Source organism: Syngnathus leptorhynchus, chromosome 10 (assembly GCF_054491065.1).
Source record: "Syngnathus leptorhynchus isolate UIUO chromosome 10, UIUO_Slep, whole genome shotgun sequence".
Taxonomy (NCBI): domain Eukaryota; kingdom Metazoa; phylum Chordata; class Actinopteri; order Syngnathiformes; family Syngnathidae; genus Syngnathus; species Syngnathus leptorhynchus.
The window spans coordinates 5,173,155-5,186,923 of record NC_141204.1 but is presented as its reverse complement, the minus strand read 5'-3'; the positions used below and the strand labels follow the sequence as shown (position 1 = coordinate 5,186,923).

General features: G+C 42.1%; 1 protein-coding gene and 1 long non-coding RNA gene across 2 annotated transcripts in view; one reads left to right on the top strand and one right to left on the bottom strand.

Moving 5' to 3' along the window:
* LOC147050087 (uncharacterized) overlaps positions 1-909 on the bottom strand; it is a 50,237-nt gene extending 49,328 nt beyond the window's left edge. The window contains exon 1 of the long non-coding RNA XR_015067428.1: positions 869-909. This is a non-coding gene — a long non-coding RNA (uncharacterized LOC147050087). The remainder of the gene's footprint in view (positions 1-868) is intronic.
* Positions 910-7,153: 6,244 nt separating this feature from the next.
* Positions 7,154-13,769, top strand: part of cdh11 (cadherin 11, type 2, OB-cadherin (osteoblast)) — a 46,913-nt gene continuing 40,297 nt past the window's right edge. The window contains exon 1 of the mRNA XM_085922291.1: positions 7,154-7,403. The gene's annotated coding sequence lies outside the window, so the exon portion shown is untranslated. The remainder of the gene's footprint in view (positions 7,404-13,769) is intronic.

Genomic DNA, 13,769 nt, shown 5'->3' with positions numbered 1-13,769 from the left:
AGGGAATGCGTTACGCCTACCAAAAAAGAAAAAAAAGCAACACTGATCCGGAACTCACTCTTATTATTAAAAGCAAAATTGGTAATTTGTGCCTTGGAACTGATAATAACCGTTTTCCCATGAGGGGAATTGAACATGTATTGATTCTTATTGATGAGGTCGGTCATTGTATTGAACTTTTAAATTGTCAGTTAACCGACGGGAGACTCAATGTAAAGCCGTCCTTAATTCACACTCGCACGCAAATGGAACGTTCAGACTATGTAATGAAATTAGTGTTGACTATCGAGGCAAATGTTAACATGGGAGCGAGGAGGGGATCCATTGACCTCCCTTAATTTTTCTTTTTTGCTGATGTTTCTTGCTTTTATCTCTAAGATATTTTAATTTTGCAACCCTTTCCACCAGTGTGATTAATGATGTGCCACAGGAATTAAAAAAATAACAATTCTTTGATTAAAAGTATACAAATGAATTAGAACTACAAGTAGCTATGAATGAACCGATACACCCTTTTTTTCCTAAATAATTAATCTTTGAAATTATCATACATAAGCAAACAACCTTTACTATATACCACAAACCATCTGTTTAGCAAATTATGTCAAGGAAGTTTGCAGGCCGTACAATAACTCAAAATTGCCGTTTCCCACCAAAATGGCTGACTTGAAACTTTTACAAATGTTCTGTTATAATAGACACATTGACCCAATTCCGTGTTAGTTGATGAAAATGGTGTCTGGGGATAATTGGGGACACAATTGTTTACATTTAGGGGTGTCCTTGTATTTAAACATGTGAACTTTGTTCATATTTTATTTAGAGTCTGACCTTATAACTGGGAAATACGAATGGGAAATGTCTCTACCTTTTGAATGTTGCGAAGCAAGGTCATCTGTTGAACTTTACATCTCTTCACCTAACAGACAAAAACAACAAAATAAATGTTAAACATCAGCAAAGGCCAGACGGGGAGTGTTCGCTGAAAAGCGAGTCTGCATTTCCTCCGTCACATCTTCTTATCGCCGCCTTACTCAGACATGTGCACTCAGTCAGCAGTCAGCGATAAGATAACGGCGGGAGATGGACGAGCAGAGAAGCCCCGCTGAGATGAGTGATGCCGAGTAAATAACGAATGTGCGGGCTGCTTTCCAGTTCAAGAAAACACATTAACCATCAACATTGAACTGATGATGTCAACGGATGTTTTCGAGTCGGCATATTTAGCACCTTGCTACAAAAACAACACGAGCGTAAATGTTTAAATGTTTGCTTCCAAAGTGATTGCGTGTTTACATGAGCAAAAAATGGATTAAATCTTTAATTATCCGTGCTTGTTTTCAAAAAGGATTGGAAATCTCAATGTAAACAAAAGCCCTTTTCCCTCCGAGCCTCTGTCGGTGAAGGAAAACACACCTCAGAGGAAGCCCGCCGAGAGATGCGGGGGTGCGACGGCTGACAATTGCGTCAAGTTTGGATTCATTGACGGGCGGCGAGTTAATTGAAGCCTGCGGCTCACAGCTCAGATCGCTTTTGAGCTTGTTGTCATGGAGGCAATCATGAAGACGTGCGGCCCCAAATGGGGACCGCAAAATTCCTGAAGAGACTATTTGGACACAGCAGTGGATTCTGTTCCAATGGGATAAGTTGGTAGTGAATTGTGAGTCTGAATGAGAAAATTCTGAGTGAATGGGTGACGTTGTCATTTAGTATTGCCAGTGAGCGAGTGAATGACTTAGTTGAGAGTTTACATAAGCACGATGGTGGGACAATTTCGGATGCCACAATGTTTCCAGAATTGAATTTAAAACAGGGGCGGCTCAGTGGCCGACTGGTTCGCACGTCCGCCTCACAGTTAGGGGGGTCTCGGTTCGATTCAACCTCCGACCCTCCCTGTGTGGAGTTTGCATGTTCTCCACGGGCCCGCGTGGGTTTCCTCCGGGCACTCCGTTTTCCTCCCACACCCCAAAAACATGCTTGGTAGGCCGATTGAGCACTCCAAATTGCCTCTAGGTGTGAGTGCGAGTGCGGATGGTTCAGGATGTCCCCCGCCTACTGCTCGATGACCGCTGGGATAGGCTGCAGCACGCTAACAGCATTAATTTATCCCGCAGTAGCATTATGCTAGTTCTTTTAGCAACCGGTTGTTAATTCATGTAAGGCACAAAGACAGAAGACTTGCCGCAATGCTGTTTGAAACAAAATAATAATCAAAAGTCCCACATTAGCATTGGACGCAAGATTCACATTAGCATAAATTTGAAACTTGTTTTTCTTCATTGCAGCAGACATTACAAAAAGCCCACATGGGTTCAAGCGTATGCAAAATACTGGACGAAATAAAATAAGAATCCATGTGACTGCTTCAAAGCCCTGCCGAGCTACGGCGCATCGGCAGGGATCGGCACCTTCAGCACCAATCTGCGGTTTGTCGTAAAATCATTTTACACCTGTAGGCAGAAGAGGGGGGGAAAAACGCGTGGCGGGGAAATGTTTCCTCCCGCAGAGAAGCTTTGTTCACGTAATGGAACAATTGAGGGGAAAGTGAGGCGAGTAAACTAAACAGCAGCACCCACATCCGAGGCAAAATAACACTTTGGTGCCCCATTGACTGCGAATATTTAATTGGCCTCAACCGAGGATTATTCAAGCGCAGCAGTGACAACTCCCTAACACTACTGTGCACTTTCTGAGCGAGAAAGAAAAACAACAACAAAGAGGAAAAACACAGGAAAAGTTTACCATAAACAGAAAGCTGTTAGTTGTGATTCAAAGCACGCAGTGTGGCGTGCTAGCGGCCGTCGCAGCGTTCTCGTTGGAACAAATGGAAGCGGAAGGCCGGAGTGAGTAAAAGAGTGAGCAAGTGGCTTCGTTATTGACTTTTGAGGGAGTTAGTTGTGAACGAATGAGTGAGTGAGATGTGCGTTAATGATTGAATGAGCTCAGAGTGAATAAGTAAATTGTAAATTTTGTTCCAGTTTACACTTTTTTTAAACTCATTTTCCAGAAATCTTTGCTTGTTCATACAAAGCATTTCGTAAGTTGTTTTCAAAGGGTTCAACAAATAGGCAAGGCTTATTCCACAATGCAAGCTTTTATTTACAGCTCAAGGCAATAATCTTCCCTGCCTGCTTGGCAAACACTCAAGCATCGTCAATGTCACGCATCCTCCTGAAGGTCAAAATAAAAGTACACAGACAGAACAATGAAATGGTTTCAACACACTTTCTTGGATCACATATTAAAGTGTGGAAACTGCAATCATATATGTGTGTTTTGACCTTTGACAGGATTTATAGACAAGAAACCCATTAATAGTCTTCAATAAACATCAAATTGAGGTTAAATCTTCATTTAGCCACTTTATTGGTCATTTATATTTCAAACACAGATATTGAATGTAACGCTGAAGAAAATAAAATGTATTTATTTGTATAGACTTATTCTGTTAGAACAGATTAATTTGATTGACATGAATCCCTATGTAAAATATTGCTTTGGATTTTGTTTGACTCATTTTAAATCCAGTTTTCTGGGACTGATTATTTATGAAAACCGAAGCTCCACTGTTAGCAATTTTAGTAATCAAGTATTTTTAGTTCATTACTTCCCACTCTTGATGAGCTGACATTTTTTTTGCAAAGAATTAAAAAAGTGGCACCCTATTGAAAAAAATCCTCACATTCTTCTCCTGGAGACAAAGAGCCAATTAAGTAACAACAAGAAAATAAACACATTCAAATGTACTATAACACTTCTCCTTTGGCAGAGGTATCCTATTGTCGTACTATTTTATTCAAGCCAACCTGAATCTTCCCTTGAGTGTTTATTAAACGTGCAAGCTCACACAAATCAACCGTGTCGCCTCTTAAAAAAAGTGTCACCTTCCTCTTTCTGTACGAGGAGAGCAGAAGTCTATTTTCTCTTTCTCCCGGTGTGTTTGTCTCGGAGGCTCCTTTTTCCATTCTTCCATTCACACGCTGTTGCTCTTTGTGCAACGCTGATGCATGCAGACGAGCCGAGGCTCTGATTAAATGAGTCCGGAGTGGTGGTGGTGGAGGAGGGAAGGGGGGGCGGCCCATGTTTAGCGCATGCAGGGCGGCTGATTAAAGCATGAGGCCATTGCTATGCAGCGCCGCTCCTCTTCGCCAACTCGCACACAAGGCAGCTTCTATGCAAGGCTCGCTTTCCATTGGCCGTCTTTGCCCATTTGGACTCGTTCACTCTCTCTCTCTTTTTGATTTAGCCGTGTTGTTTTCTTATTTATTTGCCAACTTTGCGTTGACCTTTTCCCTTCTCATTTGAGGCGAGGAGATGTCTTATGAGGCCCATTAGCACAGACAAACCCAATCAGAGAATGTTTAAATGGAGCCTGAGGGGAAATGCAAGTGTAATGTAAAGTGCATTTGGATTTTCTTTGGTGTGTGTTACTGCTTTACTCTAAAATGGATTCAGTTTATTTTTCTTCCCTCTCAAAACTATTTTTCAGATGTTTGCAGTTGATATGACATGGTTTGGGAAGGAACACATTCGTCTAAATATAGTTCACCCAAGGAGCATTAACAACGCTTCACTTATTCCCTATTTTATGTTAATTCATTTTTTCCTTAAAATTCTACTCAAAAGATGTTTGTTTGTTTTTGTGGCTGGTGTTTTTTTTAGGGGGGGGTTGTTGGTTGATTGGGTTTCTTTTTGTGTGATTGCTAGGTTGTTTTTTTTAGCTGGAGGGCTGGCTCTTTTTTTGGCTATAGTTAGTTGTTCTGTTATTTTCTACACTGGAGCATTTTTTTTTAATTGGTTGTTACAAACATTACCTTGGAGTCAGATAAATAAACTCATGTTATATATTAGTATAGAGTCTAGATTGAGTCATAAAGGTGCAGCATTATTGCTTGACGAGTTGCGACCATGTGGTGAGTTGCGGCGTTGTGTTGACGAGACTGATGAACCAGACTGACGATTACACTTTTATCGTTGCATCCTGATGTTATGAAGGGCAAAGCCATAAACGTTATTACCTTCATAAGGCTTTATTAAATAAAAGTTTTATGAAGGCTATGTGTGCGGGCTTGAGGTCAAAACCTGGCGAGATAGTGGAATATGTCTCTTGTCATTAAAAACAACAACAATAACAACAAAAGTAAAAAAAATAAACCTCACATCCCTCTAAGATGTTCCCGGGCAGCCCCAATATCCCCCTGCTCAGTTCCCGTGCCGACAGCTAAGATTCAATTATGGCCAACTGTGCGATAATCCCAGCCTGCTGATTGGTCACTGCTGCCCTCTATTAAACCAACACAGCGGGGAGGAGAACGAGGAGTTACATAGAAAGAGTAAGACCGGGAGAAGGCGGACAAAGGGAGGAGTAAATTAAAACATATAGCCCGCTTGTGTGATCCCCTCAAAGCCCCTGCTATCCTTCAGGCTCAAGTGAAAACAAACAAGCTGGCCCTTAAAAGGCCGCTCCGTAATCCCCCATGTAATCACCGGGGCGGCCTCCAGCAACACACACACATATACACATACAGAAGCCAAAAAACACACACATGCACACGTGTGTTTTTCATTCGACGACATTAGCCAAATTTAAACATCAGAAAATGTTGAAGCGGAAGATTGTGCATAGATTGTCTCCATCTGTACTGTTCGCAAAAAAAAAAAAAAAGAATAAAGATGACAAAGTCTGCAAACGGGAACAAATGCAGAGGATTTACGACGAGCACAAGCAAGAATGGAAACTGGAGACGTTCGTTGACACGCAAGTGAAAACAACTGACTACTTCTGGGTTTCATACAATTTGGAATTCGAAAATATAGTTTACATTGGGTCCGTTTTGTGTTCAATATTATAAAAGTCACCTCATATATAAAATGAGGCTTGAAAGTAATGAAAAATAAAGCCATTTTCCCTGCTCTCAAACACAGTTGGCGAGTCCTTTGAAAGCAAGCGGCGCTCAGCTATCAACTACTTTGAGTGGGGAACGTTGATGCTTCACTAGAAGGAAGAGTTCAGATAGGAAACATCCCTCAAAACCAGCACCTCAAATCAAAACTTTTTTTTTTTTTTTTTAATCCTACTTGCTGGATTTCATGTTAACCAGACACACTGGTGCTGGGTGCTAATAATTTACAAATCCCTTGGGGCATGTTGACATGTTGCACTGACACAAACAAGTAACAAGTGCCTTATGTGCACAGAGGGATACGTTCACGTTTGCAAGTTGGTTACACAATTTGTGTATTTGTGATGATGTCATATATGAGCTAATTGGAAATGACAAACGAGCACATATGTACTGCTTCAACTAAGTTTGGCCATACAAGAAATCAACAAGATGTGTGAAAAGATGCAGTTTAGAATTGGTTTGCATCTCACACTCTTGGAAAAAATTGCCGCCAGTGGTTAAGAGAGTCCCCGTAATTACATTTGACAACATGCCCTTTATTTTAATTTAATTATGTCATTCAGCCTCCAAACTAATAATGTCTTGCTGAATGTCATTATGGCAATGTATCCCCCTCCATCTATTATTACAATCACTAAATGATTATTATTTTTTTTTTTAATTGTTGGCACAGAGTCAACTACAGGATAAATAGAGCAAAACGTTGAGAAAAAAATGTTCTGCATCTAGCTTTGATTCATAGAGAAGGACCGCTTAACCTGAAATTTTCCTATTTGTAGTCCACCGAGAAATAATCCAAGAAAGCAATCAAACAGTCATCTCGAGTCCCCCTTTCTGACGCTCTTCATTGCCTGGAGACATTTGAAATCGTCAGCCTATCGCCTCCCTCGGACAGCAGGGTCTCCCGATGGGGTCCCGCCCACTCCTACTATTGGCTCTATGCACGAGACCAATGATAGGAGAACAGCAACTGTTGCATCCCCCCCCCCCCCTTCCTGCCCAAAAATGTAACAACCAAAAGTTGAATGCATATAAATAAATACATTTGTATATATTAAACTATAAACATGACTAAATTTGTATGTGGGGGGATCCCTTACAAGCGCACTGAGAGAATGCGAGCGCTACTGTGGTTACTGCCCTCCCCTCCCATCCTCTCTCTCTCTCTCCCTCTCTCTCTTCCCTCACATCTCGTCCGAGACTCGCAAAGAGAGGACGGGCGCACTCAGAGCGGCTCTACACTTCGCAAGAGGAGGAGGAGGAGGAGAGCGAGAAGGATGCTCCAGTCGCAGTGACATCTACCCCACTCTCATTGAGAACACCAGAAAGACCCCCCTTGTCTACCTTATCAATCATTCCGTGGATAAAAACTAAATAAATAAGAGGGATTGATCCGAACTGGACTGGACCACCAAGCTGCGGATGTTTTATTTCTTGGCTGTGAAGGATTTTTTTTTTTTGATCTCTCTTGCTTGGGACGCGCACGGACTCACAGAGGTAAGAGGAACGTGTGATTTGCCTTCCTCAGCACCGCACATGAGAGGCTCGAGATTGAAAAGCTCCCCCCCGGTGCACGTTTGGATACAGACCGTTGCGCAAAACGGGTGGATTTGCGCACGCACTTATGATTTGACGCACGCGTTTCTGAATCAGGACACACGCGGGGTGTGATTGTACGTGCGTGGATGTCATTATTTCTCATTTTAATTGTTGTAACAGTTGCGGTACAGTGTGGCACTCTAGAGTGCGTTTGCGCGTGACTGCGACGTGCAACTTTTATTTTTCCTTGCCGGTGGTCCCTCGAGCCGGTGCACACACCTATCGTCACCGCTTGGCTCGTAACAGTTCAGTTCTACCTGAGATTTGTAGGAATGAAGAAAAATGGAGAGACAGAGCTTATTGGATGAGCAGTGGTTCCTTTCTTCCAAACAATCCTCTCCTTGCGGACTGCTCTTGTGGTTTGGTTTAGCAAATAAAAAAAAATAAAAAAAAGTAAAGGCTGTGAGGAATTAGTGATCTTGTCCTAAAATGTGGTTATATCATTTTTTTTCTTTACTGTTGTAGCTTAGTGATGTGGACAAAGTTTGCCTATTTATGGTCGCTCATCAGCAGCTCTTTTACTAGTGGTTGTCAAAGTTCCAAAGCAGTCACCATATTGCATCACTCTTGCCGCCACTTTAAAGATTTTGCTTTTTTTTTTTTTCCCATTTAGTTTGATGATTAATTCTCCTGACAGGATAGTTAGTAGCTCGGAAGAAAATGCAGAGTGGAAGCAAGGGTGGTGACTTCTCCCAGGCAGTTCTATCTCTTTCTGCAGCAATGCAGAATGATCTTGTTGCATCTTGAATAAAAACTGCACAAGGGTGAAATTTCTGGAAAACGATTCTTATAGTTCTTCAATACGAACGTTCCAAAGAGTTTGAGGAACGCCAGGCTGGTTCCTGAATGCAGCACAATGGCTAAGTGTCACTGTAATAGCTACCTATTGATTTTAAAAGTAACAGTAATGTATTCAGTATTCCAGTAATTAGACAGCCCCCTCAATGCTCTTAGAGGGCTTTGGCAAGGGACTCTTTGGAATCTTTCAAAGATTCTCCGACACGTTTGGAATGAGTTGAAAGAGCGCAAGTGAAGCTCTTGAGGTTCTCGCGGGAGGGGGTGGGGGGGTATTAATTTACGACGCTGTAATTGTGGTATTTATATTTCATTAAGCGCCAGCTGCTAAGGAGTAGAAAAAGAAGATGAATGAAAACGAAGGCGTCATTCCGCGAGTAGCAACAGAGGGAGCTGTCGGGCTTCGCTGCAGCAGTGGCGGCGAATGCCCTTCGCTCTTTTTTGTCTTCCATCTCCCCCCCTTGTGACCCCCCCCACACACCCTCGCTCTTCATCTTTCCCCAAGGGCCGCTCTTGGTAGATGGAGAGCTCGTTGCTCTCTCCCCTGGGACAACCGATTCAATCTCACACAAGTCTAGTCTGTCTGGATAAGTATGTCGGCCTGTGAGTGGCTTCTGTTACCTCCCAGACTGACTGGGGATAGGAGGGGCGCGGCGGGGAAGTGGGGTGGGGGTGTTACACTGCTACCATTTTGTCTCAGTGATGTTTTGTTTAACTCCACTTGCAGCTTTTTCTGACTCAGCGTTAACGTACGGCTTGTTTCTACGATTCTTTTTGTACACGCTTAGAACCACTTGTTGTACTTTCCGCCACAAAAGAAAAGCCACAATGGCACCAAAGTCGAAACCTTGACAGAACTGTATTGCGAGTGGATGTAGTTTTTTTTCAACTTCTGATGCTACTTGATTTTAGAACTTTTTTGTACACATAGTTGGCACCTTCATATCTCAACAAGTCGAGTGGCTAGCAGGGTTTTGTCTCTCCGCCCTACGTTGACGTTAATCTTTCATGTGACATCCCGTGTCGATGTGTAATAACATCCCGCGTTGATGCCGATGATGGGATTATAACCGTAATCTGCCGTCTCGGGCGGATTGAATGTCAAGCGCGTGTAATTAGTGTTTTTTCACCTCAAATCCTTTTAGTTGCCGCTCTTCGACTGAAGTTACCCAACAGTGAATTCATTGTCTGCTCAAACTGAAAAGTCCATTCAGGTGTTTGATATTCACAAAGAAGCTCAGAAAAATACTTTCAATCAATCAATTTTGCTAGCGCTCAAATGACTAAGGAAAATGGAAGGGCCAAATGATGCTATTGCTAACATCTTGCGTTTTCTTCCCCTTAATGCAATCTCAGATAGCATTAAACTGATTTGAACAAAAAGAAATGATTGCATATTGCTACTTTACTTACAAATTGGCCGAATTGTGGCTGATCCACGAGATAGCAAGGATATACTATTCTTACATCTTCAAGCAAATGTAATATCTCACTGTTACTTAAAGGTCAAATTGCTCCATCGTGTTGCTTTAAGAGCAGTTTAATGAGGCTCAACACGAGACCAAAGATTGGTCCACCACTTAAGTAGCTGATCTGGGGTCTACAAGATAGCAATGTTGTGTGTGTGTGTGTGTGTGTGTGTGTGTGTGTGTGTGTGTGTGTGTGTGTGTGTGTGTGTGTGTGTGTGTGTGTGTGTGTGTGTGTGTGTGTGTGTGTATATATGTATATATATATATATATATATATATATATATATAAATAAATACTGTATCTGCCACTTTAATTGCTTAGTTCCCTTATTTCGGAATGGCGGCCATATTGCTCAGGGCAAATTTCTTTTTTCATTAGTTTATCTTGAGGCAGGAAATGCACCCCCTGTCTAGAAACCTCTGCTACTGCAACAACGGGACGGCTATGCAGCATGGCATCATCTGACATCAATTAGCACAGATGAAGAAGAATTTCCCGCATCAAAGGCCATGACCGGTCCCTTCAAGTCGTCCGGCTGCTCCCGCCTTGGCACATGGTGGAAGCGGCAACAAGTTTGTTAGACAACTTGCCGCTCCACAGAAGTCAAACATCTGCCACGCATCACAAAGCTCGGGGCGGGTGTCATCAACATCTGTGAACTCTTCTTTTTCTCTGATTGGTGACCCGCTTCCTCCTTTTAGTCTGATGTGGTTCTGATCTGAACTCTGTGACCCATTCGCAAGAAAATGAAAGTGGAACCTTGATTTACAAGTTTAATATGTTCTGTGACCAAAGACGGTTGTTTCATTTGATGAAGTGCCAAAATTTGTGAGGAAATGCAGTAGCCACAGTTTTCTGCTGTGTTTGAGCTAAAACGATATTTCTACTGTATATAATGAAAAACGAAAATCAGTCTTTGGTCGTTTTAGCCCTCGAAATTTTACACGACTGCAGAAACTGTACAGAATGCACTACAATGATTTTGCTTGCGAACATATTGCCTGATTATTAACAATTCTTTAGTATGTACAAGAGTAATCCTGGGTAATGAGCCAAATGCTGCTTCACTCAACCCAAAAACCCAATTTAATCCCTTGCGGTCCATTTCCATTACGGCACGTTTGTTGTTCGAGACTCATTGCCCGGCACGAACGGGATCGATGCTAATTCGGGATTAACGAGCGAGGTCATTCGTTCAGATATTGACGATCAGAGTGCGGTGTTGACGGCCTCATCGAACGGATTAGAATGAGAATTGATTACGCCCGATAGAGACCTATTAATCGCGGCACGACCGTGCGTGTATGTGTTTGATGCGAAACTAAGAGTTTGCATGTTTTCATGCATGCGTGTAATCTGGAGTAATTTGTTTACTGTGTCAGGTGATTGGTGAGGTCTCATGATAGTCAGAATATGTGGAGGTGGAATATATATATATATATATATATATATATATATATATATATATATATATATATATATATATATATATATATATATATAGTCACATTTAACATTCACTTGTCACTCTCTGCTTGAAATTATGAGGTTTGGAAGGGGCAGTTCCGTCACATGCAATCACAGATCAGCTTTTATTAACGACGGGATAGAGGAGGATGTTGCAATGAAGTGACGGCGACTCACTGTTGCTAACTTGGTGAATTTTCCCAACTCATCTTGAGACTATTAAAAAAAGCCATTAGCCACAAACAGACTGCAAATGGACGGTGCATGTGCAAATCCACTACTGGCCAATAGAAGGACTGCCAATAAAGACTGGGTTGTATTTTCACTCTTGCAGGTAGAACTTCATCAGTAAGTCATCCAATTACACTTTGTCAATTAGTGTAGCGGATCCTGACAATACGAGACTCCCTCCAGAGCAGCAAACTGTCGTTCCTCCTTGTCCAGACTGCAAATGAATGGTGCTTGCTCAAAGCCACCACTGGCTAATTTAACAATGCCAAACATATTTAATGGGTGGGCAGCCACTCTAGAGACCCAAGTAATACAAATGTTTGTTTTTTTTAAATAACTTTTCCAAAATACCTCCCATATTTCTACCTGAATGGAACTTCGCATATGCATTTCAGGCACGAGGGGGGGGGGGGGGGGGGGGGCTCCTCCTATTCTCTTCTCATTGCGATGTGGGTCAGAGAAAATTCGGAGGCCAACTTGAATGCTAATTAATAATTCACAGCTGAAAGGATCCTCTCTCCTTTGCGTCGGAGTTAAGCAAGACGACAGCGGGAAAAGACGGGAAAAGAAAGACTTTGTGGTGCGCCAGGTCAAGGAGAGATTTAATGAGACGTTTGTGTCTCATTATTACGGATAATAATTAACACAATGTGTGTGTATGTGTGTGCGTGCGTGTGCATGCGTGCCATTTACAGCTGTCTTCTACTCTGATTCTCTTTCAGACGTCTGCTAATTTATCACCGCAATGATATTGTGATTAAGAAAAAAAAAAAACATCACACTTTGGGATTCATTGGTAATCAATAATCAAATAGCTTCAATGTTGACACATATCCACTTACACACACACGTTCACACATTAGCATAACTAATGTGGTTATGTTAATTACAGCTGCTCCGTCGTGCTGATGTAACACTTTTTCCTACACGTATGTGTTCGTGCTGGTTAAGTTCGTCAGGTGCAATACGTGCGTGTAGGTGTGCGTGTGTGTGTGTGTGTGTGTGTGTGTGTGTGTGTGTGTGTGTGTGTGTGTGTGTGTGTGTGTGTGTGTGTGTGTGTGTGTGTGTGTGTGTGTGTGTGTGTGTGAGACCTTTTCGCAGGCAATGTGTGTAGCTGGTAGCCCACACACAGTCATGCTTTGACATCGTGAACCTGACCAAGATGTTTTCCGATAACCTTCACCTATTCCACATTGATACGCAATGCTTGTTGTCCAAACATGTGATTTCAAGGCTGGACTGTACCATTATGTATTCTAGGCGGGGTGGTGCAGTGTCCAAATATGGCTCAAATCAAGATGAATAACTCAGTAACATAACTGTGGTGGGCAGCAAATAATTAAAAAAGATGGGACAGTACCATTTTCATCAACAGGAGGGGGTGAATACTTTGGTAAAATCAAATTGTTCTGAATAATATTCGCACAGTCGTCAAAATGACGATGTAGATTCTTTAAATAAGTTTGATATGAACCCAGTTAAGCGCAAGAAAATGGACAATATAGATAATGACCATAGATACCGACATCAATAGATACAAAAACGCTAAATTTCGGGACAAAGACAAATAATAGCACAATCCTGATTAAAAAGATGGCATCACTTGTAGGTATGATAAAAAAAAAAGGACAATCGATTTTTATTCGCGTCCTGTAATTGCGCGACAAGAAATCAAATTCACCGTGACCAACACACACCCTAGTGGCTGAAAGCGGAATGAGGACGTCATGACTATTAGCGCAATCCCATTGGATGGCTTCATTGCCTTCGACCTTCTCGCCCTAAAATTCTCGGCTTTCACTCAGAAAAGTAATAGGGCAGATGTCACAAAGAAAAACATATTCTATCTTTTGATTGGTGCTCAAACCCTGTGAGCAATTCTGCCGCTATTAAGTACAACAGAAAGGAACAAAACACAACTGATTTTGTTTTGATGACGGTGGACTTGAAGCGTATGAAGGCTCATCATCTCTCAGCATTTACACGATAAAAGATTTTGATCGACGTGCTGACAAAATGAGAGCGTAGCAGACACACACACACATATACACACATATACACACATATACACGCACACACGCACACACGCACACACACACACACACACACACACACACACACACACACACACACACACACACACACAAAGGCCTGTTTTCTTTTCTACAAGACAGGGCAATACTGCACGCTTGACCTCTCCGCTATAATAGGCTCCCTCAATGTTGTTGCTTTTTAGTCGCCTCAGTCCTCTGTTATCAATAACTCCCACAATGCATCTTCCCTCACCATTCCTTTTTCCAC